General features: G+C 39.5%; 1 long non-coding RNA gene across 1 annotated transcript; it reads left to right on the forward strand.

The window, feature by feature from the left end:
* Nucleotides 1-7956: 7956 nt before the first annotated feature.
* Nucleotides 7957-8161, forward strand: LOC117281215 (uncharacterized). Its single transcript, XR_004511835.2, has 2 exons — nt 7957-7989; nt 8085-8161. It is a non-coding gene; the product is annotated as an uncharacterized lncRNA (long non-coding RNA).
* The last annotated feature ends 11896 nt before the right edge of the window (nt 8162-20057 follow it).

The following is a 20057-nucleotide window of genomic DNA, read 5'->3' on the forward strand; positions in this document are numbered from 1 at the left end:
TATCTCGGGCTAGGGATCTCGGAATTCGATTCCGGGCATACGCCCTAGTCCTAAATCACGATATGGACCTACCGGAACTGTCAAAATACTGATCCGAGTCCGTTTGCGCAAAATGTTGACCAAAGTCAACTCAGTTGAGTTTTAAAGCTCTATTTCACATTTTAATCTATTTTTCACACAAAAACTTTTTCGAAAATTATACGAACTGTGCACGTAAGTCGAGGAATAATAAATAGTGATTTTTGAGGTCTTAGAATACATAATTACTTATTAAATATAAAGATGACATTTTGGGTCATCACATTCTCCACCTCTAATAAATGTTCATCCTCGAATGGAGTTAGAGAAAGTACCTGAGCTGGTGAATAAGTGTGGATATTTACTCCGCATGTCCGACTCGGACTCCCAGGTAGATGCCTCTACCGGCTGAGCTCTCCATTGCACTCGAACTGAAGAATAAATCTTAGACCTCAACTGTCGGACCTGCCGGGCTAGAATAGCCACCGGCTCCCCCTCATAAGTCAAATCATTGTCCAATTGTACTGAACTGAAATCTAACACATGGAACGGATCACCATGATATTTTCGTTGCATAGACACATGAACACCGGATTAACCGCTGATAAACTGGGTGGTAATGCAAGACTATGGCTACTTTACCCACCCTTTCAAGAATTTCAAAAGGTCCAATATACCTAGGGCTCAACTTGCCCTTCTTTCCGAACCTCATTACACCTTTCATAGGTGAAACCCGTAGTAATATTCTTTCTCCAACCATGAATGCAATATCACGGACTTTATGGTCGGCATAAATCTTTTTCCTAGACTGGGCTGTGTGAAGTCGATCCTGAATAATATTGACCTTATCCAAGGCATCCTGTACCAAATCGGTACCCAACAACCGAGCCTCTCCCGGTTCAAACCAACCAACTGGGGATCGGCATCACCTTCCGTATAATGCCTTATATGGAGACATCTGAATGCTTGACTGGTAGCTATTATCATAAGCAAACTCAGCAAGTGGCAGGAATTGATCCCAAGAACCTTCAAAGTCTATAACACAAACGCGAAGCATATCTTCCAATATCTGAATGGGGTGCTGTGACTGTCCGTCTGTCTGTGGATGAAATGTTGTACTCAAATCAACCCGCGTTCCTAACTCATGTTGTACAGCCCTCCAGAAGTGTGAGGTAAAATGCATACCTCAATCTAAAATAATAGACACGCGCACACCATGAAGGCAGACAATCTCACGAATGTAAATTTTAGCTAACCTTTCTGAAGAATAGATAACTGCCACTGGAATGAAATGTGCTGACTTGGTCAACATGTCCACAATGACCCAAACTGCGTCAAATTTTATCTGAGTCCGTGGGAGCCCAACTAAAAATCCATAGTGATACGCTCCCACTTCTACTCAGGAATTTCTAACTTCTGATGCAAACCACCAGGTCTCTGATGCTCGTATTAACTTGCTGACAATTCAGACACCGAGCCACATATGCAACTATATCCTTTTTTATTCTCCTCCACCAATATTGTTGCCGCAAATCTTGATACATTTTGGCGGTACCTGGATGAATAAAATACCTGGAACTATGTGCCTCTTCAAGAATTAATTCACGAAGCCCGTCAACATTAGGCACACAAATACGACCCTGTATTCGTAGAACTCCATCTTCCCTCACAACAACGTGTTTGGCATTACTGTGCTGCATTATGTCCTTACAAACAAGTAAATGAGGATCATCATAACGCCTCTCTCTGATGCGCTCATATAAAGAAGACCGAGCGACTGTGTAATCTAGAACCTGATTGGGTTCTGAAACGTCTAACCTCACGAACTGATTAGCCAAAGTCTGAACATCTGCAGCTAGTGGCCTCTCACTAACCGGAATATATGCAAGACTGCCCATACTCACAACCTTTCTAATCAAAGCATCGGCCACCATATTGGCCTTTCCGGGGTGATACAAAATGGTGATATCACAGTCTTTCAACAACTCCAACCATCTTCTCTGCCTCAAATTAAGATCTTTTTGTTTGAACAGATACTGAAGGCTACGATGATCAGTAAATACCTCACACGAGACACCGTAGAGGTAATGCCTACAAATCTTCAGTGCATGAACAATGGCTGCCAGTTCTAAGTCATGACCAAGATAATTCTTCTCGTGAACTTTCAACTGCTGTGATGCATATGCAATCACCCTGCCATCTTGCATTAATACTGAACCAAGCCCAATGTGAGATGCATCACAATATACCGTATATAATCCTGAACCTGTGGGTAATACCAACACTGGCGCCGTAGTCAAAGCAGTCTTGAGCTTCTGAAAGCTCAACTCAAACTCGTCTGACCATCTGAATGAGACACCTTTCTGGGTCAGTCTGGTCAATGGGCTTGCTATAGATGAAAACCCTTCCATGAACCAACGATAATAACCTGCTAAACCCAGAAAACTTTGGATCTCTGTAACTGAAGTAGGTCTAGGCCAATTCTGAACAGCCTCAATCATCTTAGGATCCACCTTTATACCTTCTGCCAATACAACATGCCCCAAAAAGGCAACTGAGACTAACAAAAATTCACATTTTTAAAATTTGGCATATAACTGATTATTCTTCAAAGTCTGAAGCACACTCTGAAGATGCTGGTCATGCTTCTCTCGACTGCTGGAGTAAATCAAAATAACATCCATGAATACAACCACAAAAGAATCCAAATAGGGCTTGAACACCCGATTCATCAAATCCATAAATGCTGTTGGGGCATTTGTCAACCCAAATGACATCACTAGGAATTCGTAATGCCCATACCGATTTCGAAAAGCTGTCTTAGGGACATCAGATGCCCTAATCTTCAACTGATGGTATCAAGACCTCAAATCGATCCTTCAAAACACCCTGGCACCCTGAAACTGATCAAATAAGTCAGGGAGAGTGTAAAGCATGAAAGGTGATGCCGTGCCATTTGAATTATATTATCATGTGAGGGAGAGCGTAAAGCATGAAAGGTGATGCCGTGCCATTTGAGAGTGTAAAGCACGAATGGTGATGCCGTGCCATTGAGAGTGTAAAGCACAAAGGGTGATGTGATGACCCAAAATGTCATCTTTAAATTTAATATGTAATTCTGTGTTCTAAGACCTCGAAAAGCACTATTTATCATTTCTCGACTTGCGTGCACAGTCTGTATAATTTCCGAAAAGGTTTTTGTGAGAAAAATAGATTAAAATGTAAAATAGAGTTTTAAAACTCAACTATGTTGACTTTGGTCAACATTTTGAGCAAACGGACTCGGATTAGTGTTTTGACAGTTTCGGTAGGTCCGTATCATGATTTGAGACTTAGGCGTATGCCCGAAATCGAATTTCGAGGTCCCTAGCCCGAGATATGTAATTCTGATAAAACATTAAAAGTTTGAAAGCTTAATGATTTTTAAGAATTTACTGATGTTGGATTTATTGACACCGGGTCCGTAATTCTGGAGCCCGGTATAGGTCCACTATAATAATTATGACTTGCCTGCCGAATTTGGTGAGAATCGGAGTTGATTTGACGTGATTCGAATGCCCGGTTGTAAAAATATAAGTTTTACAGTTTTCTTGAAAACTTCCTTTGATTTGGTGTCCGATTCATAGTTCTAGGTGTTATTTTGGCGATTTGATCTTGCGAGCAAGTTCTTATGATATTTTAGGACTTGGGTGCATGTTTGGTTTGGGGCCCCGAGGGCTCGAGTTGGTTTCGGGTGGTTAACGGATCATTTTTGGACTTGAGGAAACTGCAGAAACCTGCTTCTGGTTTACTTCTTCGCGTTCGCGAGGGGAGTCTCGCATTCGTGAAGAGCAAATTGGGGCTGGCACATTTTGTGCTTCGCGTTCATGACAGAGTGAACGCGTTCGCGAAGGCTTGAGGTGCGAAGCTTTGCGTTCGCGGCAGAGTGAACGCGTTCGCGAAGGCTTGAGGTGCGAAGCTTCGCATTCGCGATCGAAGCATTGCGTTCGCGAAGGGAAAGGGACTGGCCAGGAAAGGATCGAAGCCTCGCATTCGCGAATGCCAAGCGAGGCAAGCTTCGTGTTCGCGAAGTAGCCCTCGCATTCGCGAATAGTAAAATTGGTCAGCAGGAATTTATGCTTCACGAACGCGAGGCACTGACCGCGTTCGCGAGGGGTAAAAGTTCCAGAAACAGAACTTAAGTTCTCGAAAATGGGATTCGTCCCATTTTCAACCATTTTCCATTTTTGAGATCGGGCAAGGCGATTTTTGAGCGATTTTCACGGAAAAACATCGGGGTAAGTATTCCTTATCCTATATTGATTATATTTCATGATTTCATACTCATTTACATCATGAATCCGTGAATTTATGGAAGAAAAATTAGATGTTTATAAAATCTTCCAAAAATGAAAATTTATGATTTGAAGGTCCATTTGACATCGGAATTGGATAATTTTTGTATGGTTGGACTCGTCTCAGAATGGGTGTTCGGATTTCATAAATTTTTTCGAAATTTGAGACGTGGGTCCCACTGTCGAATATTTAAATAAATTTTGGATTTTTATTCGAAAAATTAGTAAATTCATATGGAAGTAATTCCTATGATTCATATTGAGTATATCGAATTGTTTGTGAATAGATTTAAAGTTTTTGGAGATAAATTTAAAAGGAAAAGTTGTGGTCGAGTAGTTGATTGGAATTTGCAAAGTGAGGTAAGTGTCGTGGTTAACCTTAACTTGAGGGAATAGAACTCTTAAATTATTTGTTATATGAAATGCATGTGAACGACGTATAGGCGAGGTGACGAGTGTCTATACGTCGTCAAATTAATTGTTTGAATGTTTACTTGAAAAATCATAAATTATTTTAATCATGAATTAATTATTATAATAATTATTTCTTTCATATTCTTTGACAAATATTAATTGTTGAATTCCTACAATAATTGTTACATGTTATTTGATTTATGTGTGTTAATTGCTAATTGACATTTAGCATATTTAACATTTAAACTACCTATTTTCTCCTCGATTTCCTAAATAAATTGCTATTTGTCATTGTTTGTTTCATAATTAAATCATAATTATTGTATGCTTGTTGTCTTAAAAACATTATGTTAATTGTTGCATTCATTGGGGTAATTTCTTCTATAAGAATTGGTAAATGAATATATTGGAGGAGCGGGTTGCACGCCGCAACAGAATTGATTGAAATGAATATATTGGAGGAGCGGGTTGCACCCCACAACAGAATTGATTGAAATGAATATATTGGAGGATCGGGTTCCAAGCCGCAACAGACTTATTAAAAGTCCATATTGGAGGATCGGGTTGCACGCCGCAACAGACTTATTTAAAAGTTGATATATATATATATATATATATATATATATATATATATATATATATATATATATATATATATATATTTGGGGATCGGGTTGCACGCCGCAACAGACTTGATTAAAATGAATATATTGGAGGAGCGGGTTGCACGCTGCAACGGAAATTGACGGAAATGATAATTGGTTATGACTGTTGAGTTGGCTTCAATTATCATAAATGAGTTATCTGATTTATTTCTATTATTTGTTGTTGTTACTAGTACTGCATACATGTTAATGTAAGTGACCCACCTTAGCCTCATCACTACTTCGTCGAGGTTAGGCTCAGCACTTACGAGTACATGGTGTCGGTTGTACTGATACTACACTCTGCACTTCTTGTGCAGATTTCGGAGTTGGTCCCAGCGGCGTACCATATACTTGCTCGGATTTCAGCTACCAGAGGAGACTTGAGGTATAACTGTACGGCGTCCGCAGTCCTGAAGTCCCTGTCTACTTTACTTTAGTTGTGTGTTTATTTCTAGACAGCTTTATTTTATTCAGAACCTTATTTGTATTATTCTAGATGCTCGTGCACTTGTGAAACCGATTTGGGATGGTATTTAGACACCGTTATTTTCATGGATTATTCAATATATTTTGGACATTACTTCCGCATTTATTTATTTATTATTAATAAATTTAAACATTGTTTAAAAATGGCTAATATTATTCTAACGTTGGCTTGCCTACAAGTGAAATGTTAGGCGCAATCACGGTCCGAAGGTGGAAATCTCAGGTCGTGACAAGTTGGTATTAGAGCACTAGGTTACATAGGTCTCACGAGTCACGAGCAAGCTTAGTAGAGTATGAATGATCGGTACGGAGACTCAGTTGTAAGAATTTAAACTTCTAAATTCTATTTTATTCGTAATACAATGATACCTACATCCACAAAGACAGTTGGTAAGAGATTGAATGTGGCTGTGGAAGACTTGAGTCAGAGGAACTCAATTTTGCATCATGCTTATGATGAGTAAATAGAAAGCCTTCAGTAGATTATGTGTGTACTAAGACGTGTAAGCTTCTTGATAAGGAGCCCTAAGGCATGAATATGTATCCACTTATGGTTTAAAAAGCAACAAGAGAATCAGAAGGTAGATACAAGTTTCAACAAGTAAAAGAAGCAAGGTAAAGAAGGGTACGGGGTACCCAGTTAGTGAAGATTATCAACTTTTACAATTAAGGCAGAGAAAAATAAGTATTCTAACTTACCTTCAACAATAACAGAGGTATGTACAATTGGCCACGCCCATCTTAGTTATGCCTATGAAAGCTAACAGATATTGTTTTAAGAGAAGGATGTGATATCATGATCCAGCTTGGGTTAGATTAACCCAAAATGGTGGATGGATTGTTAGCATTAGCTGACATTTCCGAAGGATATTGCAAACGTGATAATAGTTCTATATAGAGAGAGAGTTTTCCTATCCACCCATCTAGCTAGCTAGTATGCCCTCCAGAATAATTAAATTTAACACATGCAAATAAAATCTTACTAGACAGAAGCTATTAAGGCTCTAGTATCTTTCTTCAAACATGAATCCGCTGGAGGACATTTTCTTTAAGTCTATGACTACTTTCTTTAACGGCAACACAAACATTAAATAAATACTTTTTACAATATTATTACAAGTTAAGTTTTTCTCTTATATATATATATTTTTATATAATGTATATTTATAATTCTTTTAAAATTATACACATTTTGTTTTTTAAATATTAATCATCCATCTATTTTATATACAATTTTATGTTGAGAAAACTAATAACGTTAAATTATTCAATGCTCATATCTAGAGATAACAACTTAATAATCAAATTTGTATTGAGATTCAAACATCTTAATCTTATTATTAAAAATAACTGAGGTGTTTGATAACTTCACACCGTTTACATTGCAAGTGAACGCTAGATGAACCTTGGAAGGTCTTACACAGGTGAAAATGGTGCTTATTTATATCAGAACAAATCTATTGGAGATCTGAAAATTCTAAAAAAAATCTTCTACTTATGACAACAATCACATTTGTAACATTATCAAGAAATATAATTAATTGTAGGAATACAAGTAATATTAACGATGACAACGAAACAACAACATAAAAATAACTTACAATAATAAAAATAATAAGGTGACAAAAACTATTCCTTTAATAGTTAAAATTCTTAAGAGAAATTTACCTAAATGTTATTTCACTATACAAACAACTCGAATTTGACACTCACAATATTTGGTCAGCCCCATTTGGAAAGTAGTCATATTTTAAATTTGATTCTACCTACCTATATTTCAAGATCTAGAAACTCAATCTATGCCTTCCTAGGTTACTCTCAATTATTCTCATAAAATTGAGCAACAAAATCACTTTCTTACCATTTTCTCAAGATGTGCTAAATTTTCAAGATTCATAAATTTCCTATTACAATAATATGAATTTTGAATCTTACATTTGATAACAACATTATGAAGACAATCTATTTAAAGGACTTTCTTCTCTTGCAAGAGGCAAGTCACATAGCAAACTGAAGAAAAAGCTACTTTATTCTTAATTTGATTTAGTGTCTAAATCAATGGCTTCTCGACAACGGGGTTCTAGTTCAAAGTGAGTTTCTTTTCCATTTCATTTTTCTTTTTCTTCTTTTCTTGTTATATATTTTACAGTCTTCAATAAGTTTTTATGGTGCTTTCAATTTTTAGCGAAAGGAGGAATGAAATCAAGGCACTTAAACTCGAAAATGAAATGCTCCGCTTGGGAAACAAATTGCTAAGTGAAAGGAAGGAGAATCTACTATGCTCTACATGTAGAGAACGTGAAAAACAAGAGAAAATAATTGAACAAGTGCTCAAGGAGATGGACCAAGGGAAAACAGAGGTTAGCTTTCATCTCATTAATATTCATAGAAATTTACATGTAATTATCTTATAAGTGACATTAGTACATGTAATATGGCCATTAATTTGGCTTCTTTTCATAGCAATTTTTTGAGCTCTGGATAGCGATATTAAATGAAAAGCTCTTGAATTGGTGTGTTTACAAATGAGGAGAAACTCCTCTATTTATAGCAAGAAATCCTTGGCCTAACAGTGGATATTATGTCATGGCAAATGTCATGATCCACAAATTTGTTATAATGGATATTATGTCATGGAAAATGTCATGAAAATTTGGATCCCAAAAGAATGGCCATATTACATGTATAGAGATATTACAGGGGAAACTAGTGGAAACCAAGGGGAAGGCTTATTCATAAGAGGTAGATCCAATAAGAAAGATTCAAGTAGTGAGAAACCTAAATCAAGGTCAAAATCCAGATTCAGAAATGTCATGTGCAAATATTGTCATAACAAAGGTCACATTATTTCTGAATGCTTTAAATTGAAAAATAAAGAAAAGCATACAAAAAAGAAAAATGAGCACAAAAATACTGACACTGCCGAAGCAATGAAGAGACTGAGGAAACTATTTTTTTTGCAACTAATAATAGTTTCAAATCTAACAATGAGTGGATTTTAGATTCAGGTTGTTCTTATCATATGTGTCCCAATCGGGAATTATTTACCACATATGAATCTATTAGAGGTGGAGTTGTCTTGATGGGCAACAATGTTGCCTGCAAAGTTATTGGAAAAGGTACAATCCGAATAAAAATGCACGATGGTGTGGTGAGAACTCTCACCGATGTTAGACATGTTCCTGACTTGAAGAAAAATCTCATCTCTTTGGGCACTCTAGAATCTCTTGGGTGCAAGTACACAGGTGAAGGTGGAGCTCTGAAAGTTTCTCATGGTGCTCTTGTGATCATGAAAGCACGCAGATCTGGTACGTTGTATACTCTTTTGGGATCTACTGTTATATGTGCTACTGCAGTTTCAATATCAGATATATCAGATTCTGACATCACCAAATTGTGGCATATGCGATTGGGGCATATGAGTGAAAAAGGACTTTCCATCCTCAACAAAAGAGGTCTCTTATGTGGCCAAAGTACCGGAAATATGGAGTTCTGTGAAGATTGTATGTTCGGGAAACAGAAAAGAGTCAGCTTCAAATCTCCAGCGATTCATAGAACAAAAGGTACTTTGGATTACATTCATTCAGATCTTGGGGGTCCTTCATGTACCCCATCAAAAGTTGGTGCCAGGTATATATTAACTTTCATTAATGATTATTCAAGGAAAGTTTGGGTTTATTTCCTGAAAAATAAAAGTGATATTTTCTTAAATTTCAAACAATGGAAAGTTTTGATTGAAAAGCAAACAGGAAAACAGGTTAAGCGGCTTAGAACAGATAATGGCTTGGAATTTTGTAATGATGGATTCAACGAATTTTGTAAGAATGAAGGAATTGCTCGACATCGTATTTTGAGAATGATACCTCAGCAAAATGGTGTGGAAGAAAGGATGAATAGAACTCTTTTGGAAAGGACTCGTTGCATGATTTCAAATGCTGGGTTGACAAATGCCTTTTGGGGAGAAGCTATCTCTACAGCTTGTTATATTGTCAACCGAGCTCCTTCTGCACCTTTGAACTTTAAGACTCCAGAGAAAATATGGTCAGGTACTCCAGCTAATTATTCTGATTTAAAGATATTTAGTTTCCCTGCATACATTCATGTAAATGATGGAAAATTAGAGCCAAGGGCTAAAAAGTGCATTTTCCTTAGGTATGCATCTGGGGTAAAATGATACGACTATGGTATCCTGATCCCACGACACTAAAATTTATAATTAGCAGAGACGTAACCTTTGATGAATCCTCTATGTTACATTCTAGAAAAGAGTCTTTTAGTTCTTGTAATGCAGATAAAGGAAAGAGTACACAGAAGCAGGTGGAGGTTGAGATTGGCATTCTTTCTGAGCCAAGCTCATCAACTTTGGAGTAAAATACAGTTGAAACTCCTGAAGTTGAGCCAGAAGCTGAAATTCTTGAAGTTGAGACTCCTGAAGTTGAACCATAAGAAGAGGGTTATTCTATAGCCAAACATATACCATGAAGAGAAGGTAAACAACTATTAAGGATTGGATATTATGTTGCATTTTCTTTTTCAGTTGCACAGGAAACTGAAGAAATTGAAAAACCATCAAAATATTCAGAAGCAGTTTCTGGTGCTGATTCAACCAAATGACTGATTGCAATGAATGAAAAAATTAAGTCTCTCCACAAGAATGGCACTTGGTCTCTTGTGAAGCCGCCATCAGGAAAAAGAATTGTTGGTTGTAAATGGGTTTTCAAGAAAAAGGATGGCATTCTAGGGGTTGAAGATGCGAGGTATAAGGCACGATTAGTTGCAAAGGGCTATAGTCAGGTACAAGGAGTTGATTTTAATGATATTTTCTCACTTGTTGTTAAACATAGCTCTATTCGTGTCTTGCTTGCCTTCGTTGCCATGTATGATTTGGAATTAGAAGAACTTGATGTTAAGACAGCTTTCTTGCATGGTGAACTTGAGGAACAAATATACATGCATCAACCCGGAGGATTTGAAATTGAAGGAAAAGAAGATCATGTTTGCTTGTTGAAGAAATCATTGTACAGATTAAAGCAATCTCCAAGACAATGGTATAAAAGGTTTGATTCCTTTATGTTGGATCATGGTTATTCGAGGAGCATGTATGATAGTTGTGTTTACTTCCGAAAGTTAAATGATGGTTCATTTGTGTACCTTATTATTATTATATGTTGATGACATGCTCATTGCTGCTAAGGATTTAACAAAAATTCACAATTTGAAAAGTCAGCTGAAAAGTGAATTTGAGATGAAAGATTTGGGAGCAGCGAAGAAAATCCTTGGCATGGAGATCAAAAGAGATCGAAAAGCCAACAGGTTATTTCTAACCCAGAAGAAGTACTTAGAGAAAGTCTTGGAGAGTTTTGGCATGAAAGATACTAAACCAGTTAGTACCCCTTTTACTGCTCATTTTAAGTTATCAACTGCTCAGTCCCCGCAGTCAGAGGAAGAAGAGAGGTACATGGCACATGTTCCTTATTCAATGCAGTCGGCAGTATTATGTATGTAATGGTTTGTACACATCCAGACATTTCACAAGCAGTGAGCGTGGTAAGCCGGTATATGGCTTGCCCTGGTAAAGCACATTGGCATGCTATGAAATGATTCTCAGATACTTGCAAGGTACTTCAAACACATGTTTGGTGTTTGGGAGAAATACTAACACTTTGGTTGTTCTTGTAGACTCGGATTATGTAAGTGATCTTGACAAAAGAAGATCACTGACAGGCTATGTATTTTGTATCGGTGGCTGCAATATTAGTTGAAAAGCTACATTACAACATGCAGTAGCTTTATCTACTACCGAAGCAGAATATATGGCAGTGACCGATGAGATCAAAGAAGCTTTATGGTTGAAGGGTCTATTTGTGGAACTCAGTTCACACTAAGATAGTCTTACCATTTTCTGTGATAGTCAAAGTTCTATTCACTTGACTAAAGATCAAATGTATTAGGAGAGGATGATGCACATTGATATAAAGTATCATTTAATCCGAGAAACCATTGCTGAAGGAAAAGTCTCTGTTCAGAAGATCAGCACTAGAGATAATCCTGCTGACATGTTCACAAAACCTCTTCCAGTGTCCAAGTTCAAGCTTTGCTTGAACTTGGTTGGCATTTATGAAGAATGATTTTGCCCATTGGGGGTTTTTGCAGAGAAGGTGGAGCAAATTTACTATATATAAGCCGAAATTAGGCCAAGGTAGTGATTTATAATATGACCATTAATTTGGCTTCTTCTCAAGTGTGGGCCAAATTTTCATGACATTTTCCATGATATAATATCCAATATAATAAATTTGTGGATCATGACATTTGCCATGACATAATATCCACTATTAGGCCAAGGATTTTTTGATATAAATAGAGGAGTTTCTCCTCATTTATAAACACACCAATTCAAGAGCTTTTCACTCTTGTCTTTCTTTCTCCTCCTTTATTTCAATATAGAGTATTTTGTAAGAGAGTGAGTGTTGGAAAACACTTGTGTGAACCCTTTCTTTGGAGTGATCTTGTGAGGTTATTCTCTTGGGGTATTTGGGACTAATTAGAGTATTTACTCTAATTTTGTACTCTTGTTGGTATAGTGAAATTGCTCCTTTCCGCTTGTGGACGTAGGTCACCTTGACCGAACCACGTTAAATTTGTGTCTTCTTTATCTTCTTTAATTACCGTTATTATCAACTTGCATTGTCTTTGTTATTGTCATGATAACATTGTTTGGCTAAATTTCTCACTACCCGGTTTACCGATCCTAACAGTACATAAATATTTTTACGTTATTAATGCATCAAACTTATACTATAAAATCATATGTAGTTGCAAAACTAATGTCAGGTTCGACTTAGAAACGATTAAAAAAAAAGAAATGGATGGAAAAGATCAAGGGTTTTGAATTTTGGCCAATTTACAGGCTAGATGAACATGAGAATCAAAGAGATAAATTATGATGTCTTTTCTGTATTCTGTAATTATCTATACTGTTTTCATTATCCTTGGAATTAAGTCAAAAGATATCTACTAATCCCAATGTAACAAAAGGTATAATTGTGGTCACTTGTTACAAAAGTATGATTCCATTTCTTGCACTCAACCCATAGTTATGACCAGGTTCAGTCTAACCAAAATGCATTTACCTCTTTCGCGTCGTGTCAGAAAGGATATTACTATCTTAAAATTTCACATTTTAGCCACATGAAGTATATTCTTTGGCTTCTCTATAAATAGGTTATTTTTCCAATCTATAGCAGCAGCATTTCCTATCAACTAGGAATTGAAAGATTAATTTAAAAAGTTAGGTTCCCCCTAGAGTTCTCCTGAATCACTTATCCTTGGCCACAAAATTTCAAAGAAGGGAATAAAGGCCGACAAGGCGAAAATAGAGGTGATTTCTAAACTTCCACCTCCAACATCCGTGAAGGGCGTGAGAAGCTTCTTGGGCCCATGTGCAAGCTTTTGGAGAAAGATGCTAAATTTTACTTCAATGATGATTGCAAGAGAGTATTTGAATTGCTCAAGTTCAAGTTGACAACTACTCCCATTATCACCTCCCCGAATTGGAGCATTTCTTTTGAGCTCATATTGTAATGCTAGTGATGTGGCGGTTGGAACAGTTTTGGGGCAACGTATCAATAAGATCTTTCATCCCGGAGTCGTCTTCACACAGATCCAACTACGGTAAAAATCCTAAGACTTAAACTCCCGTTTTAGGGACTAAGTATCCCAAAACACTCCAAAAAGCGAAACGAAGCCTCCCGACAATTCACATAAGTAGAAAAGGATGCGGGAAAATAGTAAATAGGGGATCAGGGCTATTACTCTCAAAACGAACGATCAGGTCGTTACATCCTCCCCTTCTTAAAACAATCGTTCGTCCTCGAATGAGTATAGAGACATACCTGAAGTGGTGAAAAGATGAGGATAACAGCTGCGCATATCCTGCTCGGTCTCCTAAGTCGCTTCCTCTACCGACTGTCCCCTCCACTGAACCATCACAAAAACAATGTTCTTTGACCTTAGCTTTCTAACATGACTGTCCAAAATAGCCACTGGCTCCTCAACATAAGATAGATACTTGTCCAACTAGACTGAGCTGAAATCCAATATATGGGACAGATCGCCGTGATACTTCTGGAGCATCGAACCATGAAATACCGGATGAACTCCTGCTAGGCCGGGAGGTAAGGCAATCTCATAAGCAAATTCTCCAACTCGCCGCAATACCTCAAAGGGACCAATAAACCTAGGGATCAGCATGCTCCTCTTTCCGAACCTCATAACACCCTTCATAGGCAAAACCGGAGCAAGACCCGCTCTCCAACCATGAATGCAACATCGCGAATCTTTAGGTCCGCATAACTCTTCTGTCTGGACTGGGCTGTGCGAAGTCTATCCTGAATCACCTTAACCTTCTCCAAGGCATCCTAAACCAAGTCAGTACCTAATAATCTAGCCTCACTCGGCTCAAACCATCCCACTAGGGACCGACACCGCCTACCATACAGAGCCTCAAACGGTGCCATCCGAATGCTGGACTGATAACTGTTGTTGTATGCAAACTCCGCAAGTGGCAAGAACTGATCCCAAATACCCCTAAAATCAATCACACACGCACGAAGTATATCCTCAAGTATCTGAATAGTGCACTCGGACTGTCCGTCCGTCTGAGGGTGAAATGCCGTGCTAAACTCAACCCGAGTACCCAACTCCTGCTGTACAATCTCCAGAATCGTGATGTAAATTGCGTACCCCGGTCAGAGATAATAGATACCGGTACGCCATGAAGCCTGATAATCTCCCAGATGTAAATTCGAGCTAACTGCTCGGAAGGATAGGTAGTCATCACATAAATGAAATGAACTGACATGGTCAGCCTATCCACAATCACCCAAACTGCATCAAACCTCTGCTGAGTCTGTGGGAGTCCAACAATAAAATATATAGTGATCCGTTCCCATTTCCACTCTAGAATCTCTAACTTCTGAAGCAACCCACCCGGCCGCTGATGCTTATATTTCACATGCTGGCAATTTAGGCACCGAGTCACACACTCCACTATGTCCTTCTTTATCTTCCGCCACAAGTAATGCTGCCTCAAGTCCTGATACATCTTCGCGGTGCCCGAATGAATAGAGTACCGCGAGCTATGAGCCTCTTGAAGAATCAACTCACGCAAACCATTTATATTAGGCACACATAGCTTGCCCTGCATCCGCAATATGCCGTCATCCCCAATAATGACCTCCTTAGCATCACCGTGCTGAACCGTGTCCTTAAGGACAGGCAGATGGGGGTCATCATATTGACGCTCCTTGATACGATCATAAAGAGAAGACCAAGAGACCATACAAACAAATATTCGACTCGACTCAGAAATATCCAATCTCACAAACTCGTTGGCTAAGCCCTGAACATCCAATGCTATGGGCCTCTCTGTTACTGGTAAATATGCAAAACTCCCCAAACTCTCCGCCCGACGACTCAAAGCATCGGCCACCACATTGGCCTTCCCCAGGTGATATAAAATGGTGATATCATAGTCCTTAAGTAGCTACAACCACCTCCGTTGACGCAAGTTAAGATCCTTTTGCTTGAACAGATGTTGTAAACTCCGATGATAGATGTAAATCTTACAACAAACACCGTACAAATAATGCCGCAAAATCTTCAAGGCATGAATAATAGCTGCTAACTCAATGTCTTGGACAGGATAGTTATTTTCATGCACCTTCAGTTGTCTAGATGCGTAGGCAAACACCCTACCGTACTGCATCAACACCGCGCCGAGACCAATCCGCGATGCATCACAATATACAGTATAAGACCCTGAACCTATAGGCAATATCAATATTGGTGCTGTAGTTAAAGATGTCTTGAGCTTCTGAAAGCTCTTCTCACATTCCTTTGTCCACTTGAACGGAGCACCCTTCTGGGTCAGCCTGGTCATAGGTGCTGCAATACATGAGAATCTCTCTACAAAGCGACGGTAATACCCCGCCAAACCAAGAAAACTCCGGATTACTGTAGCTGAGGACGTTCTGGGCCAACTCTGCACTGCTTTAATCTTCTTCGGATCCACCTGGATCCCATCACTCGATACTATATGACCGAAGAATGCCACTGAGTCTAGCCAAAACTCACACTTTGAAAATTTTGCATATAACTTCTTTTTTCTCAAGGTCTGAAGTGCAGTCCTCAAGTGTTGCTCATGATCTTCCCGAGTTCGGGAGTACACCAGAATGTCGTTAATAAACACAATGACTAATGAGTCAATATAAGGTTGAAACACATTGTGCATCAAGTGCAAAAAAGCTGATGGGGCATTGGTCAGCCCAAAAGACATAACAACTAACTCATATTGACCATATCTGGTCTTGAAAGTAGTCTTCGGGATATCTGGCTCATGAATCTTCAACTGATTATATCCTGAACGTAAGTCAATCTTGGAAAACACTCTGGCACCCTATAATTGATCAAATAAGTCATCAATATTAGGCAATGGACACCTGTTCTTCACCGTGACTTTGTTCAACTGGCGGTAATCAATACACATCCGCATAGAACCATCCTTCTTCTGCACAAATAAGACAAGAGCACCCCAAGGTGATACACTGGGTCGAATGAAGCCCTTATCAAGTAATTCCTCGAAATACTCCTTCAACTCCTTTAACTCAGGGGGAGCCATACGATATGGAGGAATAAAGATGGGCTGAGTGTCCGGCAATAAATCAATGCCAAAATCAATATCTCTGTCGGGCGGCATGCCCGGAAGATCAGCTGGGAACATATCTGGAAAGTCCCTCACTACTAGAATTGACTCAACCGTAGGGGTATCAATACTGGTATCTCTCACATAATCTAGATATACATCACACCCCTTCTCAACCATTTGTTGAACTTTAAGAAAAGAGATAGCTCTGCTGGGAGTATACTCTAAGGGACCTATCCACTCTAATCGCGGTAAACCTGGTATAGCTAACGTCACAATTTTAGCGTGACAATTAAGAATAGCATAATGGGGCGACAACCAGTCCATGCCTAAAATAATATCAAAGTCCACCATGTTGAGTAATAATAAATCGTCTCTGGTCTCAAAACCACTAAGAGCAATCAACACGACCGATAAAGGCGGTCCACAACAAGAGAATCTCCCACAAGAGTAGACACATAAACAGGGGAACTCAAAGAATCCCAAGATACGCCCAAATACGAGGCAAAATAAGAGGACACATAAGAATATGTAGAGCCTGGGTCAAATAATACCGACGCATCTCTATGACAGACCGGGACAATACCTATAATGATAGAATCAGAAGCGACTGCCTCTGTACAAGCAGGAAGGGCATAATATCTGGCATGGCCTCCCCCTCTAGGGCGACCTCTACCTCCCCGACCTCTACCTCGGGCTGGCAAAGCATGTGGGGTGGCAGCTGGTTCTGTAATCATATCCTAAGGACCCGGTGGAGCACGTTGTGGCTGAGAAGTCTATGAAGGTGCACCCCTCCTAAGTCCGGGGCAATACCTCACCATATGGCTAGTGTCGCCACACTCAAAACAAGCTCTGGGAGGGCATGGCGACTCACATAACCCCTACCATGGCAAGCTGCTAGGACACGAGCTCCAGAATAATAACCAGTCTCTCGAGACCTCTTGGCCTCTCTCTCCTCTCTATCCCAGGCAAGCATGCCCTACAATCTCCTAGCAATACTCACAAACTGCTGATAAGAAATATCCATCTCCAACTCCCTGGCCATACTAATCCGGATACTGGGGTAGAGTCCCTCAATAAACCGTCGAAATCTCTCTGGGACTGTGGCAACTAAGGACGGTGCATGTCAGGCCAAATCACTGAAACAGACTGCATACTCTGACACAGTCATAGCACCCTGGCTCAGCTGCTCAAACTTCCCGCGCCATGAGTCCCTGAGGCTCTGAGGGACATACACTCTCAAAAACATGTCCGAGAACTGAGTCCACGTAAGTGAAGCTGCCTCATCCGGACTACTCAACTCATAAGCACACCACCACTAATACGCTACTCCTATAAGCTGGAAGGTGGTAAAAGAAACCCCATTTACCCCACTCATCTCCGCTATACCCATAGTACGGAGAATACGATGACACTACTCCAGAAAACCCTGAGCATCATATGTAGCTAATCCGCTGAAGGTATGTGGGTGGTACTTCTTGTACCTCTCAAGTCTGAGCTGCTCTACCTCAGAAGTTATTTTCCTAACCTCGAGTTGAGCTGGAGCTACCGGTTGTATTGGTACAACCTCTGGAACCTGGTCGACCTGAACCCGCTGCTCTGGAGTACCGGCGATGGGAGTCTATGCTCCTCCCCCGACCTGAGATATGGCAGGAGCTAGTGGAATCAATCCAGCCTGAGCGATGGTGCTGAACATGCTCAGAAATTGGGCTAGAGTCTTCTGGAGGGCTGGTGCAGAAATAGGTGCCTCAGGTGTCTGCCCTGCAGTTAGAGCTACTGGGGGCTCCTCTGTAGCAGCTCGTGTGGGTGCAGGTGCTTGGTCATCAGATCCGCATGTACGTGTCCTCACCATCTGTTAGAGAATGGAATATAGAAGTTTAGAATTTTTTTGAAGTCAACAATTTTCGCACGACAAGGAATCAAAGTAGTGAAGTTTTCCTAACAGTTCCATAGCCTTTCGAAGATAAGTACAGACGTCTCCGTACCGATCCGTGAGACTCTAATAAACCAGTTTGTGACTCACAACACCTATGAACCTAGAGCTCTAATACCAACTTATCATGACCCAATTTTCCTTCCGTATGACGTCGTGATGACACCTAGTATCTACGACTAGGTAAGCCTATCATTTACGGAATAATGAAATGAAAATATAAATTTAACAACTAACTAGGTACCATGCCGCTTGGCATGTACAATAACCAACTATTCAAAAATACACAACATTCCCAAAACCCGGAACATCATGAATCACAAAGTACAAAAGGAAAATCTAGTGTCTCTATACATCAGAGTCTAACAAAAGAAAAATACAGAAGATAATGGACATGGGGAAGAGTAGAAGGGGACTCCAAGGTCTGCGGACGCGGAAGATATACCTTGAAGTCTCCAAAGTTGTCCCGACTCACTGATAACGCGGCTGATAAGGAACACCTATAGATGCACACGAAAAACATATGGAGAGAGTAGCATGAGTACACCATAATCGGTACTTAGTAAGTGCGAAGCCTAACCTCGGTCGAGTAGTGACGAGGTCAGGTCAGGGCCCTACTGGTATATATATCATAAAACAAGGCAAGAATGAACTATCACAGTAAAATAAAGATTAAAATTTAACAAGAAAGAATTCATAGAAGGTAACAGCTCAATACACAGCAATACAACAGGGGATCTCCCGAGATACCGTCTCGCAGTCCCAAACGTAAATGTTCAGGGGGATCTCCCGGAATACCGCTTCGTAGTCCTAAAGTAAATATGCAAGACAGGGGGATCTCCCAGAATATCGTTCTGTAGTCCCAAAGTAAATATGCAAGACATGGGATCTCTCAGAATACTGTTCCGTAGTCCCAAAGTAAATATGCAAGACATGGGGATCTCCAGGAATACTGTTCCGTAGTCCCAAAGTAAATATGCAAGACAGAGGGATCTCCCGAAATATCGTTCCGTATTCCCAAAGTAAATATGCAGGGAGAACTCCCGAGGAACCGCCTCATAGTCTCAAAAGTAAATACACAGATCAAACGACAAATTCAACAGTTAATAGTAAGATTTCTACGTCTATACTGATGAAGAACAAGGAAAAAGTAGGAAAACAACTAGGTATGCATCGCAGAGTTCAAGTAAGTAGTTAAAGCACGTAGACATGCAATATTAGACTAAACATGATAGCTACACATATTGGAATAACTCAATTAAGAATAAAAATAGGTAAATACTCATTAAAATGGTATAACTCAATTTAAAAGAAGAACATATTACTAATCACTAAAATATATCGGGGTTTTTACAACAATTAGCTCGTGTACGTACTCGTCACCTCACGTACACGACACTCACATATCACAATAGTTTCAAATCCTACGGGGATTTCCCCCACGCAAAGTTAGGCAAGCCACTTACCTCGAGTCAAGCACAATCAATCCGTAAGAATGCCCTTTCCTCGATTATCCGACT

This window comes from Nicotiana tomentosiformis, chromosome 10, assembly GCF_000390325.3.
Source record: "Nicotiana tomentosiformis chromosome 10, ASM39032v3, whole genome shotgun sequence".
Classification (NCBI taxonomy): Eukaryota; Viridiplantae; Streptophyta; class Magnoliopsida; order Solanales; family Solanaceae; genus Nicotiana; species Nicotiana tomentosiformis.